This window comes from Taudactylus pleione, unplaced genomic scaffold (genome assembly GCF_031769625.1).
Source record: "Taudactylus pleione unplaced genomic scaffold, aTauple2 ptg001014l, whole genome shotgun sequence".
NCBI classification, from domain to species: domain Eukaryota; kingdom Metazoa; phylum Chordata; class Amphibia; order Anura; family Myobatrachidae; genus Taudactylus; species Taudactylus pleione.
This window is the reverse complement of record NW_028285415.1, coordinates 777,849-784,121: the sequence shown is the minus strand read 5'-3', so window position 1 is coordinate 784,121 and position 6,273 is coordinate 777,849.

Below are 6,273 nucleotides of genomic sequence, written 5' to 3'. Positions count from 1 at the left end.
AGTAAAATGTGTCATTTTGTGGCCCTCAGAGGTCTTCCATCAGCCATAATCTTGGCTACGATTATTATGCAAAATATATTCAGAATCAATGGTAGGGACAGGAGTTCACAGTTTATATAGGAAAAAAAGACCATTTTATTCACCTCTTTTGGATGATTTAATTTATAACTTTCACTAATTTGTATATAGATGCTGATCTACTGTATTTTATTCTGGCATAGAAAGCAGTGCATTCAGCAATCCTCTATCCACCTTGTCAAAGAATAAATGAGTCATTGGCATTAACACGCTGGCATTAAAGGTTGCCTGCCTAAGTCACCAGCCTTTTCGCACCTCAATTACTGAGGGATCACTGGCCTGCCCAGAAGTCTATTTGCAGGATTCCTCATTTCGAATACTTGTTGCATCTTTTGAGCTATAAGAAGCAAATTTTTATCAGTGCTCAATGGACTCATGTTATAATCATGTTGTGATAAGCTGACCATCAATTGAGGAGTCTATCATTTGCAATAAAATCTAATACAAAGAACCAAATGATTTACTAGTAAAAATTAGCAAAAATTCACAATTTATTTCAAATAAAAAAAGGGGCTGAGAAGTTAAAGGAGGCAACAAAAGCACTAATCCTAATAACATACCGCAACCAGAGTTAGTGACAGTACCACTATCACTTGCTAGGGCCCTCCCCCTTGGGTTAGAACACTAGGCTAACCCAGTCAGTACTCCGCAACCACCTCCTGTGCCACATGTATCCACTGATGATGATACTTTTCCACCAACGCACAATTACTCATTGTTACTACAGCCAGCAACCAAGCACAAAACAGCCCCAGACAGAACAACTGCCCTACTCATAAACACACCCTCTGGCCTCAAGAAATTGGGAAAAAACGGTCCACAAAGAAAGAACTTGCACGCACGGCAGACATCCAACAGCTGCACTGATAAGTGAACATAAGACACTTATCACAACTTGTTAGTGCCAGTACCACCACTACTTTGTAGGTTGCCCCATTAGGGTTGTGACACATGACTACTGCAGTCAGTACTCTGTATACACCTCCTCTGCCACATTTATCTGATAACGAGGATGCTTTGCAACCACACAAGAAACACTGTGAAAAAGCAGGCAAAAATTGTAACCCAGGATGAAACTCACAGCTTCCATTCAAAGACCCATATGAGGAGAAAGAAAACACCACAGTCCTATGGGCTCCACAAGGGTGGCCCACAGCACAAGATTCCCCCAACCTGTCAAAGTACAAATCTCCAACTATACAATAACTGCATCTAGTTCATGACCCTGCACTCCCACTCACCACCAGCCAGACCATAAATCCAGCCATCCAGCGATACCCACCCCAGGAACTGATCAAAAGCACCACTAACCAAGCCATACAACCTCAAGCACACAGAAGCACACAAAAACAAGCAAGTAAGGAAACCCCACACAAACCAAAAACACCAAAGAAACATTAATCAATCAACATGGAGATGCACACATAAAAGAGAGGGGTGGGACAAGTGACCCATCTGAAGGTGAAAAAACCCTGTTTTTCTCATCATATACTTCCTACCTAATGTGGTGAGCATGTCATGTCATGGGTTCCTCGCACACTGACAACACATGACCTGACACCTTCACAAACTTTAGCCTGTTTGCTATGTCATCTAAAAGCATCCCCCCCCTGGGCCTCATTTACAGCCCCAGAATGACCAGCAGTAGCTACGCAGGATAATCACCATACAGGGGAAAATTGTTCACTGGAATAATTCCAATAGAAAACTCAATGCAACCAGCCACACAACACCACACTGCCAAGAATGCAAACAAAGATACAAGGGAAGCATCCACAGGTGCCAATGAAATGACTTCCCATCAGAAAAAATAGGAACAACCCCCATTGGGCCACATAATCACAAGTAATGGCTGCAAAGACTTAGAAAACCATGAGTTGGCAACCATAGCAATGCACATAAATCATGGGACACAGCCCAGATACTATGCAGCCCTGGAAACTAAAAGGGGGTGTAGCCATTGAAGAACCATGCAACTCCACCCAAACCCAACTCAATAAAAGAAAGAAGACAGACACTTGAAGAACCACAATGACAAAATCCCCACAGTAAAGGCACAGCACATCTGGAAACCAATAGGGATTACCCAGACCATCATCCAACTGTCTTGCAAGGCCAAAATCTTGAACATAGAAACCACAAGAAGGATGGTAATACAAGCAAAAACAAACATAAACCCTCAAAACTACCCAAAAGTCCAGTCAAGCAATCGAATCACAGCAACACACAGCCTTACAGTACACCCCACCTGTGCATCTGAAAGTCCATCAAAGCTGATAAAACACAAAAAAGTAGAGATGTGCAGACTCGGATCATTTTGAATTTTCCCACCAAATTCAAATCTTTCCCGCCAAATGTTGGATCTCAGAGGCAAAACGTCATCTTTCATGGACAAACAACTTTCATTGATAGCAGATGTGGATTTATACCTCCTGGGGCCCTAGGCAAGAGACTGGTTTGGAGCCCCCCTCCCTCAAATGAGATGCAGTCAGGATACCGGCGGCCAATATCCCGACACTGAAATACCGACGCCTATCATTAGCCCGACTACAAAATCCCGACACCCGGCACACCGAACGAGGGTAAGATGGGTGTTTTAGAGTCTAGTCACGGGAGGGGAGGGTTAGGGCCCCCTGTGGAACTTAGGGTTGGGCACCCCTCTGGGAGAGTTAGGGTTGGGAAAGGAGGGTTAGGGTTAGGCACTTCTAGGGGGGTTAGGGTTAGGCACCCCCCCAGGAGGGCTAGGTTTAGGGGGCAGGGAGGGGGGATAGGTTTAGGCACTAATGGGGGTTAGGGTAGGGAGAGAACAGGGTTATGGTACTTACCTGCTCCAGTCAGGATTTCGATCCGTCAGGCTGCCGCTGTTGGTATTTGATCCGGCGGCTTCACAGCTGCCGTTTACACACTAATGCCCCTCAAACAATCGATAGCATTATATTTTTGTTACTGATTCATGCTTACATTATTTGTTGTTTATCCTCCATATGTACAATTTTTTTAAAGCTTTAAACATTACAAACATTAAAAAGGCACATAAAAACAGTGCAAATATAATGCAAAATAATTTTTTTAAACTTTCAACACCAGATATCATAGAAAGTGCAATCAATGTATGTAAAAATAGCCACCTTTAACCACTCAACTGACAATTTTTTTTTCAAAAAACCGCTCCAAAATTCGCGTTTTTTTATGATTGAATTAGGTCAAGAACATCTTTTTAAAACTATTCCAATGCAAATTTTTTTTTAAAACACCATGTACCATAAAAATAAACATTTTTATGGCATACTGAAGTGATGGCCATTGACAGCTGTACCATCGTTGGCCAATGGGTACAACCATCAATAGAAACAATCGATTGTTTGAGCCCATCTGCCGAAGTTTCCTTAACATTGGTTAGGGGGCTGCACACACAATCTATATAGATATACAGTATATACATATACAGTATATATATATATATATTATCGTAAGTCCGCACTCAAAGCTTCAAATATAAGTCACACATATATATATATATATATATATATATATAAAGGCGGTGCTCCTTAGAGATCCAGCAGAATCCAAAAATCCAAAAATAGAAAAAAGGCACTCACCAGGTAGAAAATGAAGATAAAATCACATCTTTAATAGAATCATCTTTAAAAACATCACCATATTGTGGACGTTTCGATCCTCACAGGGACCGTCATCAGGACTATCCAAGCCAGTGTGAACAGAACAACACCACAAAGCATACTGAGTATATTTTTGCGTTGATTGGGTTTTTTCACAGGACCGATCTGCACTATTTAGTGCATTATTATATCATTACATGAATATATGATTACTTTATACTTTTCTGCTTTCTATGTTTTTTAATGTGTTTTTAATTTTATTAATTTAATAAAGTGCCTTTTTTCTATTTTTGTATTTTTGGATTCTGCTGGATCTCTAAGGAGCACCGCCTTTATATATATATATATGTGACTTATATTTGAAGCTTTGAGTGCGGACTTACGATATTGTGTTTTGGATCTTTATACAGCTTTGGAGGTCCATTGTTCGGCACCTGCGTAACCTTTGGATTCTACAACATTTTTACCTTTGGACATTTAGAATATTTTGATATTTATTCAACAAAGATATTTTTTTGACAGTACCACAGGCTCAGTATACTGGTACATATAATTGACTGTATAATATTTGCTCTATATGTAATTTTTTTATATTTTGATCGGTCCTGTTGATGTCTAAGGTGTTGTAACATTGACCCTTTTTTGTTTTTTGCTTTTTGCTTTTGCTAGTTAGTCTAATTGGTTCTTTTTTTGGGGGGGGGCTGATTCCTTGGTTGCCATGTCCACTGAGTTTTCACATATACCTGATGATGCTACATTTCAGATTGCACATAGTTCTCTGATTTCGTTAACTGATGATGATGCGGAAAAAGTGTTGTTTGACCATGTTGAAATTTCCAAATTGCCTGATGAAACTTCCCTTGATCTCTATTATCGTCTATTGAGACTTAAGAAAAGGGAGGTCGATTTAACACTGCATGGTAAGTTTTTATCTGACTATTTTAGAAATAAAAAGATTCCTAGGGGTTTCCGTGTTAACAATACCCCTACAATTGGGAGGAATAATTTGGCCTTCCGCACTAAATGGTGCGGAGTGCTCAATAAATGCTCCTTCAACCTGATCTTATTGGTCATTGAGGAGTTCGGGGTAGAACTTCAGAAAATACGTGGGGATATAGCCTCATTTAATGCCTCTAGTTTAACCACACTTTCTAGTGACAAAACAGACAACTGGTTAGATAAATTAAAAGATCAGCTGACCAATAACCAGCGTGAACTCATAACATTTAAGCGTAAAAAACTTATTACTGTAAATGCTGATTATACAAATAATCAGGTTTATAGATGGTTGCGGGGCGATTCACGTAGGCCATTCACTCGGAGAAATCCTGGTACCTTTAGACCCAGGATCCAGCAATTAGACACAGCCTCCTCACAATCCAATTCTGACAGTGAGGCCACTGATAGCAGGCCGCCCAGTGGTGTTGCTGCATCTTTTTTAGGACGCAGCACGCGAGCACAGGTCAAACTCGCACGAAATCCAAACATAGATACCCAACGAGGAGGAGCGGGTACAAGAAGAAGAGGGAGGGGCAGAAGGCTGTAGCCTCGGTTTTCAATCTGTCTCATTATCCCCTCTCTGATGCCGAGAAGAGTCTTCTCAATTTGGGTTTATCTTTTGTTCCAACAGTGCAACATGACAAGTTCAGGTGGGCAGTTGATCAATTTAAATTTGGAAGGAAACTAAGGCTGAGGGAATTTTTTCCAGATGAGCAGAACACATTTGATCCTAGCATTACTAGGTTTACTGCACCGAGTTTATTTGATCCCACGTCGTCCAATGCCAGTATTGAGACCTTTTTGAGACTCACTGAATTGGAGATGTCCACCCCTGACAAATCCATTCATTTTGATAATCTGTCGAAAGCACAGAGGCTGGCCCTTAACAGTCTGATGCACAATGATGAAATTGTCATTCGTCAAGCCGACAAGGGCGGCGCTGTGGTTGTTCAGGACTGGAGCGCCTACAATGCTGAAATATCACGACAGTTATCTAATGTTAATGTATACGAGAAACTTAGGACAAATCCTATGCATGAGATAAAACATGAGGTAGATCGCATTATTGATCTGGCGGTTCAACATGGCTGGCTTGAGGAGGGCATGGCTAAGTTTATTAAGGTTGAGCATCCTATATGTCCTATCATCTATACGCTCCCTAAGATACATAAAAGCCTTGTTGATCCACCAGGTCGACCACTATTGCAACCATTGGCCTTGTTTTTTGATAGTTTCTTACAACCCCATGTGTGTAGGATGCGGGGTTACCTCCACGATACATCGGATTTCTTGGATAAAATTTTCAACTTAGGTATTGTTCCTGACACGGTATGGCTAGCATCTATGGATGTTAACTCGCTTTATACGGTGATCCCACACGTTGAGGGCATCGATGCTTTACGCCTAGCTTTGACGGTAGGGCCTCATGTGGGTCCACCCATTGAGTTGCTTGTGGAGCTGGCAAGATTGGTTTTGACCAAAAATCATTTTATGTACCGCAGTGAGTTCTACATTCAACGCATGGGCACTGCGATGGGTTCCAACCTTGCCCCTTCATATGCGAACCTTTACATGT